General features: G+C 43.3%; 2 long non-coding RNA genes across 2 annotated transcripts; both read right to left on the bottom strand.

Annotated features, from left to right (window-relative positions):
* Positions 1 to 8,836: 8,836 nt before the first annotated feature.
* On the bottom strand, positions 8,837 to 11,703 carry LOC139078090 (uncharacterized). The gene is made up of 2 exons (XR_011530847.1): positions 11,565 to 11,703; positions 8,837 to 9,057 (listed from the first exon to the last, which is right to left on the bottom strand). It is a non-coding gene; the product is annotated as an uncharacterized lncRNA (long non-coding RNA).
* LOC139078089 (uncharacterized) lies at positions 9,450 to 10,358 on the bottom strand. Its single transcript, XR_011530846.1, has 2 exons — positions 10,215 to 10,358; positions 9,450 to 9,565 (listed from the first exon to the last, which is right to left on the bottom strand). It is a non-coding gene; the product is annotated as an uncharacterized lncRNA (long non-coding RNA).
* Positions 11,704 to 12,113: the final 410 nt, after the last annotated feature.

Here is a 12,113-nt window from a genome sequence, read left to right as displayed (position 1 = left end):
GTGTCAGCCTCGCAGTGGCCATTCTAGGGACACTCATGGCTCTAGGCTCTTGTTATAGGGAACTAAGAAGGACCGGTGTCAGTGTGATGGGTTGCTGAACATTTTGGCAGATCCCCGTTCCATTGTTTTGCTTATCATTTTATTGTTTATTTTAAAAAATCAAGATAATACATGCATATAGTTTAAAAAATCAGTACAGAAGAGGTTTTAGTGAAGCACAATGGTTTGGGAATCTTAAAATGCTGTAGGATGATTTTCTGCCGAAATGGGGGGCAGGACTGGAGAGGGAGGTGTGAGCCCCAGGCGTAGCTCCGGTTGAGACACTGGAAGAGGGGTCCCTTCCAGATCTTTCCCTCTCATGTTGGGGATCTCACCCTGTCCACGTGGGAGCTGCTGACTTTTCAACCCTGAGATTCTCTCTTCCCAGCAGAGCAGGTCCCAGGTGGGAGGAGGTTGGCCCTGGACATCTCTGACTCAGTCATACTTTCCCTCTCATACTTTCTCATTCATACTCTGGTAACTCTGCTATCCTGTTCTGACATACTGACCATCAGATACCAGCTCTTGCATTGCTTTCTTCCAACAATGACCTAGGCCCCAGCTCCAGTCTGGACTAGGACACTGTGCACCCAGTACAGGGAAATGAAATGGAATTTCTGAGTTTAGGGGCAGAGCCAGATACGCAAGATGGGGTGAGGGTGTTCATTGAGGGGCCAAGACCTATTTGGAGTGGTAGGAGCTCAGATGGTCCTCCTCTCGGACCCTGAGCTCAGCCTTGCTTTGGAGGCCAATGTGGGAGCAGCAAGGGGCGAGGGGTTTGAGCGGAAAGAATTCTTTGCTGGGTACTTTTCTTCTCACAGCCACTAGAGGGCAGCAGAGGTCTAAGCGATAGACCATTTCCAGGCAAGAAAAACAAAACGATATTCTAGAAGCCTAGTTCACTATCTATTGTCTGAGTTCCTCCTGGCTTTTTCAAACCAGTTTGAGAAAAAGTTACATAGCTGAGTCCATACTGCAGATCCCAACTGAACTGCACTTAATAATTTAAAACCTAACATTATGCCCTCCCTTATGATATGGAATGCTTCCTCAATTTGGGTAACATTTATCTTGGGGACGTTATCCATCACGTTGTATCAGTGGTCCTTGTATGAAGCTACAGGGCAAATTCTTTGTGGAGCTCAAGGTCAGGAAAAAGTTTCCCTCTCCTGATGAGCTATCATGAGGATGGGCAGGGAGATAACTTATTGGGCATCAACAGAACCGTTTCATTTTTGCCTTGGCTACTAGGAAGCCAAGAGCTTGCGTTTTGGAGTGAGACCTGGGTTTGAATCTAGACTCTTCTGCTACTTATTAACTCTGTGCAAAATGGATGAGGATAATAACGTTATCACATTACCCACCTCGTAGGATTGCTGGAAAGAGTCAATTTATAAAGAAGGCACTTAGCACAGAACCTGACACAAAATGCGCACTCAACAGATGTCAGCTATTGTTATTCAGTTTCTCTGATAAAATTAATCTCTTCCTGCTACCCTCTTTTATTACTTGTCTCTGCTCTTTTTAATTTTTTTGTTTTTTTTGAGGAAGATTAGCCCTGAGCTAACTGCTGCCAATCCTCCTCTTTTTGCTGAGGAAGACTGGCCCCACAGGTTCATCTGTGCCTATCTTCCTTTACTTTATATGTGGGATGCCTACCACAGCATGGCCTTCCAAGCGGTGCCATGTCCGCACCCGGGATCCGAACCAGTGAACCCCAGGCCGCCAAAGTGGAACGTGTGCGCTTAACCACTGTGCCACCGGGCCGGCCCCACTTCTCCTTTTTTATTCTTTTTTTTTTTTAAGATTTTATTTTTCATTTTTCTCCCCAGAGCCCCCCAGTACATAGCTGTATATTTTAGTTGTGGGTCCTTCTAGTTGTGGCATGTGGGACGCCGCCTCGGCATGGCCTGACCAGCGGTGCCATGTCGCGCCCAGGATCTGAACCAGTGAAACCCTGGGCCACCGAAGCGGAGCACACAAACTTAACTACTTGGCCACGGGGCCGGCCACTCTTTTTTAATTCTTGGTTTAATGATTTTCAGTTTCGCATAATCTGTTTTTTGGTATTAAGTTCCTCAAATCCTGTTTGGAAGAAGGTGGAGTATGCATAAATGAGAGATTAGTACCAGTAGAATTCCTAGGCAGAAAGAAACATGCAGAGCAGCACTCTCCAACAGAAATAGAATGTGAGCCACATAATGTCATTTCAGATTTTCTGGTAGCCACGTTAAAAAAGTAACAAGCTTGGTGTGTCCTCAACAAGTTAAACATAGAATTAGCATACGACCCAGCAATTCTACTCTCAGGTATATATCTCAAGGAATTGAAAACAGGTGTTCAAACAAAAACCTGTACACGAATGTTAGCAGAAACATTGTTTGTCATAGCCAAAGTTGGAAGCACTTGTAGTGTCCATCAACAGATACACGGATAAACGATGTGAACTGCCGAGACCATTGGGAAAAATCCCCTCTGCCTGGAGATATCTTGATTCTGACTGTCCTCAGGTGCTTTGAGCCCCGACAGTGTCATACAGGGAGCTATGTAGGACCCGAGCCAGAGGAAGGACCCCCCTGGGGCTCAGTGAGATGTGTTGCAGAGAAGCCAGGCTCCTGCCCTTCCAGCTTTGTGAGCTGCTGTTACCCTGCAAGACCTCTGTGACCGCCAGCTTGAGTGCATGGTCTTCTTGGAAGGTAGAAGCCAGGAGAGAGAGAGGGCTGTTGTGAGGAGCGGACAGAGGTTTTAAGGATACAGATTGCCCCATGTGTCAGTTAAAACGAAATTTGGCTGCATATGTCAGGGAACCCTCCCCAAAGAGTGGCTGAAAAGAAGTTTATTTCTCATGTAAAAGAAGTCTGGTGGTAATTAGACCAGGCCTGTTCGGGTGGCTTTGAAGTCTCGGACACCCAGCATCCCTCTCTCGTGTTACTCCACCATCCTCAGCATGGGGCGTCCATCTCGTGGTCTGAGATGGCTTCTTGAGCTCCATGCAAATCTGCAACTTCAGCGGCCAGGAAGGAGAAAAGGCTGAGAAGAGCATACCTCTTCCCCGGAGGGACATTTTCTGGAAGTTACACAGGAGACTTGCACTGCCTTGCAATGAAGGGTGGCCATGGATCTAGATTCTGGACCATGGAATGTAAGTCAATATAGAAACGGAGAGAATCTCATTTGAACTTTCTTTCAATCTTTCCTCACTAGGATAGATTTCCAGAATGAAATTGCTGGGCTAAAGAAGGTGCATATTTAAAATTTTGATAATTGTAGCCAAATTGTCCTCCAAAGGTTTAAATAATCTTTGAAAACTTTTGTTTCCCTGCTTTGTTTAGTTTTTCTATTATTTTTGTGACTTCCCAGCGGTTAACACAGTGCCTTGCCCACAAGTAAGTATTTAAAAATGGCTGAATTGGATTGAATTTCCATTGTTTTCCGAATCTTCTTTTTCTCTGCTGTGTGCCCTGAGAAATCTCACCAGCCCATTCTGTTTTACATGCTGTTCTTTCGTTCGACAGTTGTTTGTGGAGTGTTCACTGGTTCGGGACATGGGAGACACCAAGATGGATTAGATGTACCTCCTTCCCTTACTTTCTCCTTACTCACTCTTGGGATTCTGCACTCAGTTGGTCGACACTTTTCTCTCACACTCTACTTATTTTAAATACTCACTCTCTTCCATTTTTGGATATTTCCTTTAGCAATTTTTTTTGGGTATATTTTGCCCAACATTCAAATGAGATTTTTCAGGCAGGGGTTAATATCGCCAGGTAGTTGATGGGTGCACTGAGGCTCAGCGAGATAAAGAACCCTTCCTAAGGTCACATACAACCACGCCTAGTCTTTGGGGCTGCTGGACAGGGTCTAAGAAATAGGAACTGAGCCTTGGTTTTAATAACTCTATTATTCTGCAAGGAGCTGCCACACTAATTCCCCAAAGGGAGAAGATCTCCACTTTGGTGTCTGAACTCTGGTGAGAGGTGAGTGGCTGGTATGGAAGACCCCTTCCTATCTTCCTCTGGGCAAGCAGTATGGGGTATGGCCTCTGTGGTCTTGGACAATGTTGTCCTGGGGCTGAGGAAGGATCCTGCAGGACCATGAGGCCTGTAGTGCCCAGTCTATATCTTACTAGAAGGAAGCCTGAATTTTGCCCTGTGGTGTCTGTGGGCTCCATGGACCGCTGAGTCCTGCATTGTCCCACTGACTGGGAGCACCAATGGACCCAGAAATGCTGCTGTTGCTGTTTTTATCGTTGACGATCTGTCTTTGTATGTAATGTGTCTTTTTTCCCCTCCAGCTGCTTGCAAGATTCTTTTAAAAATCTTTTGTTCCCATGGGCCGGCTTGATGGCGTAGTGGTTAAGTTTGCGTGCTCCACTTTGATGGCCTTGGGGTTCACAGGTTCGGATCTCAGGCACGGACCTACATACTGCTCATCAAGCCATGCTATGGTGGCATCCTACATACAAAATAGAGGAAGATTGGCACAGATGTTAGCTGAGTGACAATCTTCCTCAAGCAAAAAGAGGAAGATTGGCAACAGATATTAGCTCAGGGCCAATCTTCCTCACACACACACACAAAAAAAATTTGAGTGTGATGCGCCCAATCATTTTCTCAGTAATTGCACTACTTGGGGCTCACCCAATAGCCTGGATGTGTGGGTTGCTGTTTTTGATCAAATTTGGCAAAAAATATTGGCCAATATGTTTTCAAATATGTTCTTCACTCCATTTCTTTTCCCCTTCTCCTTCTAGGACCACTGTTTGCATGCATTTAGTTTATATGATGCTGTCTACAGGTCATTGAGAATTTGTTCCTTTTCAAAACATTTTTTTTCTCTTTGGGCTTCATTTTGGATGATTTCTATTGAGCTATATGCAATTTCACTCATCATTTATTCTGCTGTTATTTGCTGTTATTTTCATCCAATAAATTCCAGGTATTGCATTTCCAGTCCTATAATTTCTGTTTGTTTCCTTTTTTACATTTTCCAAATGTTTCCTGAAACCCCTCAAGTCTTCATCTAATATAGCCATCTTTTTCCATAGGCTTTTAAATATCTTTATCATAATTATTTTTAAGTCTTATTTGCTCATTTCAACATATAGATAACCTGTGTGTTTGTTTCTATGATATATCTAGTAATTTTTTTTCTTGACTGTGGGTTGCGTTTTCCTATTCTTTGAATATATCGCAATTTTTGATGATGTGATATACTTTGCAGATGACATGTTACAGAGCCTCTGGATTGTGTCATCTTCCTCTGAAGCATGTTGTACTTTCGTCAACAGGCAGTAAAATTATTGCTGGATCACCTCGAATTTGTGAAGACTTGGTTTCATGCTTTGTTAGGGCAGCTGTATTTCAGTAATCCCCTAGTTCTAGGATGGATGTTTAAGTCCTAAAACCTGATCTTAACTCCTAAGTCATGGTCCTTCTAGGCTTTCAACTCAAAGCTGAGGTGTTTGTCAAGTCCCTCTACCGCTTCAGGACTCAGACTTGCAACTTCTTCACTGGTGGGCAGCAGTTGAAATCTCTGCTCAGTTTTTCAGGCTTTCCAGTGTTGCTTAACTTGGATTCATGGAAGTCTTACCTGCACATAAGAGCTTGAGGAGTCAATCAAGGATTCGAGAGGAATTTATAGTATAAAGATTTTAGAGATTTCTCCTTAATGGTTCTGTCCTCTGGATCTCCCCCTCAATATATAGATGCTTTGGTAGTCCATCCTGGATACTGTCCTCTGACTGCTCAGGACACAAGACTGCGGTTTTCTGCTTGAGTTTTGTCTGCCATATGCAGGTTGGATTCGGGGGATTGTCCTCAGTGGAAAAGCCGGGTAAAATGGATCTCTCCTAGTGTGGTTCTCTTTTTTCAAGGATTAAATCTTATCCAGTTTCCACTTAACTTTAGTTACTCTACAGTGCCTTAAAACAGTTGCTTTTTACATTGTGTCAAGATATAATTGTTATCTGTGGAATAGTTAGTTCGGTCTAAGCTATTCTGCCATTATCAGAACCAGCATTCCCTGAATGGTCTCTTGAAAACATTACTCTCCTTTTTGGAACCCTCCATTCTTATCAACTACAGTCGGAATAAATTCAATCTTCTTTCCCTGGCATATGAAGACCTATATAACCTGGACCCTGCTACCCTCTTTACCCTCACTGTGCCCCCAGCCCTATGGGGCACATTCAATTCTTTGCATGTGTTAGGCACTATCCTGCCTCAAGGTTTGCACGTATTGTTCCCTCTGAGGGGAATCCCTGTCCCCCTTGTGCCCAATTATGCTTCAGATGTCAGCTCAACTATCAATTCCTCTGGAAAGTATTTGCTGAATCTATGGATAGATTAAATTCCCCTCCTACGCCTACTAATAACGCCCTATACTTTCCTTATAGATCATGTATCACAGTTTTTCATTAGATACTTGAGTGGTTTTTAGAGTAACATCTGTCTCTTCTCCAGATTATCAATTCCGTGAGGAGAAGATATGACCCTCTTTGCTCACTACCTTATCCCTGCCTCATATGGTATCTGGCTTATAGGAGGTGCTCAATGAATATGTTAAGTGAATGAAGAAGTAGGAGAGATTGCATCATGCATGGAAGAAAGTTCCCAGCTGAGAATCAAGGCACTAAGACATAAATGAAACTATGAGCTACTATGAGACATATGTCAAGTCATCTCACATTTCAGACCTGCAGTTCGAGGATGTATAGGTCAGAGTTGGATTAGAGGATCTTTCAGGTCACTTTCCCCTCTCAAAATCCGTGATACCCATAAAAAGATTAGTGAAATTGAGACAAAAGCACGGTGTGGGAAACAGTAATAATGTGGGACAGAATGTGGGGGGACTTGGATGGAATTAAGATTTTACCCACAGACACTGCATGTCCTGGATTAAGGGCCTAGAAAAATAGAAATGGTGCTTGCGGGGCCAGCCCCGTGGCCGAGTGGTTAAGTTTGCGCACGCCGCTTTGGTGGCCCAGGGTTTGGATCCTGGGCGTGGACATGGCACCGCTCATTAGGCCATGTTGAGGCGGCGTCCCACATGCCACAACTAGAAGGACCCACAACTGAAAAAATATACAGCTATGTACTGGGGGGATTTGGGGGAAAAAGCAGGAAAAAAGAAAAAAAAGAAAAAAAAAGTAGATTGTCAACAGTTGTTAGCTCAGATGCCAATCTTAGGGAAAAAAAGGGAAAAAAAAAAGAAATGGTGCTTGAGGACAATTATTCTGGCAACAGCAGACAGAATTGAAGAGGTTTGGAAGTGGTCAGATCAGGAATGAATCTGGTGAGGAAACCCTGGCAGGATGCGACTGGTGTTAGGGTGCTGTTAGGGTGCTGGGTATGGACATGACAAGGAGGGAGTGAGCCATCAGACCCAGTGAAGGCCAGACTTAGGAAGGATTGGAGGTTTTCTCATGTTCTGTTTCTTCTCCTGCAGGAGGTGGAAAGTGTATGCGTGTGGGGGAGTTGGATGGGGAGGAGATCAGCGTCTGTGCTGATCGTGGGATTTCTCCTTCTTTACCTCTTCTCTCAGGTCCTGCTCTGTACCCAGATGTGAGGGGAAAATACATTGTCTCTTCAATGACAGCCAAACTTGTGCCACATTCCAAGATCTGCTCCACCAAATCCTTTTTTTGGGGGGGTGGTTCTTGGAACCAGGAACCAAATCATTCTTAAACTACTTTTAATTTCTCTGTCATATATAATGGAATTTTACCTTTCAGTTTCTCTAGTGACCAGATATTACTCGGGGAAGAGACCAGGGTCAGAACCATAATCTTCATTCTGTCTTTGGTGTGTGCCCTAAGACTTTGTTTTATGTTTTCGTCTTTATCCCTTTTTTAATCAGTGATCATCCCCTCAAAATATCTCATTCGAATTTAACATGAAATCCACTTGGGTTTCTTGTAGATTTGTGTCCTGTGTTACTCCTTGGGCATGTATTTCTGTAGAAAGGTCTGCAAATGTCGATGGCTCTGTGCCTTTTTACTGATCTCTGTGGCAAGCGCCTAGAAGAGATCTGAAAGCCTGAGGCTAAAATGGACTTTGGGTAGTCATTGTCTCCAGCTCTTTGTCTCCAGAGAGTATTTGACTTTTAGCAATTCTTTGGAATACTAGAATATTGTTCTGAAAGAGTTTTCAAGGAAATTACACTCAAGTCTTGTTTATATAATACTGTTTTCACAGCAGTCGGAGGAAAATACTCACAATCCATGAATGGGCACCAGGTAGGTATACTCATGTTATCACGCCTAGAACAAAGATTTATATGGACTCAGAATGGTCTGGGATACTAGGCTTTGACTAAATACCTAGAAACTACGTTCTTGTTTCATTTGTCCTTTTTTTTTTTTTGCACAGGAGTAATACCTGGGCGAGGGGATAGGGTAACATCTCTAACCTATGCTTTCTGCCAGTTTCCAAGGTCTGCCCAAGGCTGTGCTCATAGTCTAGAGGCAGGGTTTGCCATCGTTGGTATTGAGCTAGAATGCTCACATGTGGCTTTACCCGGGGCCACAGTTCCCCCTACCATTTGTGGCCCTTAGAATACTGGTCTAGGCTGCTCGTATCACTGGACTCATTTGTGAGGCTGGGTCCTTGGTGAGAATATGAATAGGGCACTCAAGGCAAAGGGGACTGACCCTCCATACACTGTAGAAGTTCAGCTTGCTTCAAGACTCGTAGCTTCCAGCTGTAAAGTCACAATTTCCATATTGCTGGCACCTGGTGCACCAGAGCCATTTTCCCTAGAATCTGAGTATTGTTGGGGGTTGAATACTCATTGATTTGGGACAGATGAAATAATTTAATGATGATTATTTTAGTTCCATTTACACGGAAATCCACTGGGGTCAGTAACAAAATACAGACACAAACTCAGTTTTGGCATGTCATGCCGAGGAGGTGTCAACCATGATTGCCCTTGTACAGACTGAATCTGTATAGGTTGATACATAGATAGGTCGATGCCTTCAGAGAGGTCATTTGTAGTTTACAGTGGAAGAATCTAGGATGGGAGAGATGAATGAATTTAGACCAGGGCTTACATAGCAGGAATTTTTCAGTTAAAATTTTATATATCTAGGGGCTGGCCCCGTGGCCGAGTGGTTAAGTTCGCGCGCTCCGCTGCAGGCGGCCCAGTGTTTCGTTGGTTCGAATCCTGGGCGCGGACATGGCACTGCTCGTCAGACCACGCTGAGGCAGCGTCCCACGTGCCACAACTAGAGGAACCCACAACGAAGAATACACAACTATGTACCCGGGGGGGGGGGGGGCTTTGGGGAGAAAAAGGAAAAAATAAAATCTTTAAAAAAAAAAAAATTTTATATATCTAATTAGCATGAAAACAAATATAAGCAAGGAAATTAGCAAAAATTCTGAATTCAAAGAGCTCCCAGAGATAGTCCAACTTTTTACTCAGAATAATTTTGGCATGATTTTTCGTGAAGAATATTCGTTTTTCTTTGTTTTTCCTTCTGTCGCATTAAGCTTCTGGTTTTGCCTCACCTCTGTCCCTGTTAATAAATAAAGAAATAAATTTAGTGATTGTTATGCTCCTCGGTAGAATTAATGGATCTGTTACATCTCAGCAGAACTTCATAGCTGTTTTTAATACTAATATCCCTCCTGATCCATGCATCTATGCATAAAATATTAGTGAGCAAATATAGTGCTGGACTCTGAGGATATACAAATGAATAAAGTGATGATTCTGCTCTTGAGTGCAAGGCTATTGTTTAGCCATTCACTATAGAAACTGAACCATGATACTTGTCTTCCCCCACTCTCCCGACACTCTCACAGCTTCTCTTTTACCTGTGCAACAATGAGGTGACAAACAGGATCTCAAAGACCTGAGGCCATCATGGTAGTAGCAAGATGCTGGGTGGAGAGCTAGGGGTCTGGATCCATGTCCTTCTTTTGAGTGAGCTTGGCAAGTCATTAGCCTCTCTGGGCTTCAGTTTTCACAATTTCAAGAGTTTTGTTGAATTAAATGGCCTGAGCCATTGAAATTTGTGCCTATAACTGACTGTCCCCAACCTAGGTATGATTTCTTGTTTCCTTGCTGAGGTTCCTGTGGCATCTTATTAGCTTTTTCCTGAAAAACCATGGTTCCTAGTATTTGGTGTCATTAGAGGTGGGGTGAGGAGCTGAGAGACTTACTTTTCAGAAACACAGAAGTTTTCACAGATATATTTATGTTTAAAGTTGTTTCTGTTGCCTCCACAGCCAGAGAAGGTGAAGGGTTCACACACAAATGTGAGGGTGTTGTAGTAGAACCTGGTCAAAGTTAACTTACAGATCCCGTACTTCGGAGGATAGTTGCAGATATCTGTACATGAGAATCCTAGAGTCAGGTTTTCTTTTCCATTGGTAAGTTGGTGTTCTTTTCCTCATGGACTCAGAGTACTAATGCTCCTCAACTCGTGTAAATCAACCTGATACTTTATCACTGAGAGAGTTCCTCAAGCATAAATTTTACTGTATATGTGATATAGGGCAATGATTCTAGACTATAGCCTGTGTCAGTGACACAGATAAACAGTTGGAGAAGGACAATAAGGTGGCTCTACTACCTTAGACCTGAGGCTTCCTCCATTCATCACAGTATTCCTTCCTCATATTAAATATATCTCATTTCCTCACTCTCCCCATGCTTTCCTATGTCACTGGAAGTGAATATCTCATCTGCTTCCCCAAGGACAGCCCTTACTTTCACCTCCACAGAGTCTCTGCAAACACACAAGCTAAAATGGTCTTTGACCATCTACACCTACTCCTGAAGGATAGGCTTAAAATGCCTAGTCTGGCCAAAGGCCTTCCGTTTCTCCACCGGAGTCTGTGTCTTTTCCCATTCAGCCCTCCTAATTTCCTACACATTCAGACTCACCTGATCTTACTGGGACGTGGAGATAGGGGGTTAGAGCAGGAGCAGTGATGACCATATTCGAGACAAAGAAAGAGTTAATGTTAGTTTTCTTGAAGTCCAACTATAGTTCCTATCCACAATTGGGAATTTGCCCCATTTACCCTGAGTATTTCATACATGTCCATTATAATTTGAATTGAGCAAATTAATTTAAATCAGTAGAATGTGAGTGCTCTAAGCATGTTAACAATGGCCTCTGCTTCTCTGTATCTGGAGTGTAACACAGTGTTCTTTTACACATATGTTAAATAGAATTGAAGCTCATTTAATACACACACACTCATGAAGACACACACACACACATCCATTCCAATAAAGGAATTTCCTAGACACTCCTGGTGTCAATCCAATTTTCATAACCCCCATTCCTCTGACACTGAAATGCAGTCTACCTTCTGTTTTCCTCCTTCTCCAGTCCATAGATGGAACTCAGTATAACTCCCAGAATCAGAGGCTCTAGACCCATAGCGTGCGATAAAAGGAGAACTTGATTTCTGCTTATTGGCAGCAACATCACCCAAGCTGCCTAGACCTCCTTCTCCTTCTTAGTGTCCCCCTAGATTGCCCTTCTTATTTTGCCTTACCTCCAAGATGTCCGCTGTCACACAATTCGTCTCTGACTTTTGTAGGAAATAGGAAACCTGCAAGTGTATCGAGAGGCATAGAAAAGATGAGGAGACACAGAGAAAAGTAGATCCATTCAGGCTTCATGGTGTTGCAGATAGCAGACAGAAGAGTCCCAGACTGGGGTCAAATTATATATTGAGGGTGGAGTTGAACCCATTTCCCTAATTTCATCTCCCCAGCGCCCAAGCCTGGGCAGGGTTCTGGTGCATCCAGAATCAGCCTAGTGAGCAGGACAGAAAGTGCTTGGGTACCCAGCCATGTAGCTTGCGAGGTCATGGTTTGTCAGAGCTCTACTGGTGAACCTCAGCTTCCTCAACTCCTCCACATCTAGCAATCATGACTACTCATGGCTCAGGACATCAGCAGCTCTACAATGAACAGTTGTAAATAAATTATTATCATTGCTTTAATATATAAATGTAAAAATTTGAAAGTAAGCTACCATAGCCTTGAACCTAAGAAACTAGGACAAAAACAGCAAAATAAATGTAAAGAAAGTAGACAGA

Source organism: Equus przewalskii, chromosome 21, assembly GCF_037783145.1.
Source record: "Equus przewalskii isolate Varuska chromosome 21, EquPr2, whole genome shotgun sequence".
Lineage (NCBI taxonomy): Eukaryota > Metazoa > Chordata > Mammalia > Perissodactyla > Equidae > Equus > Equus przewalskii.
Note: the sequence above shows the minus strand (reverse complement) of the source record. Positions and strands in the feature narration are given on the sequence as shown.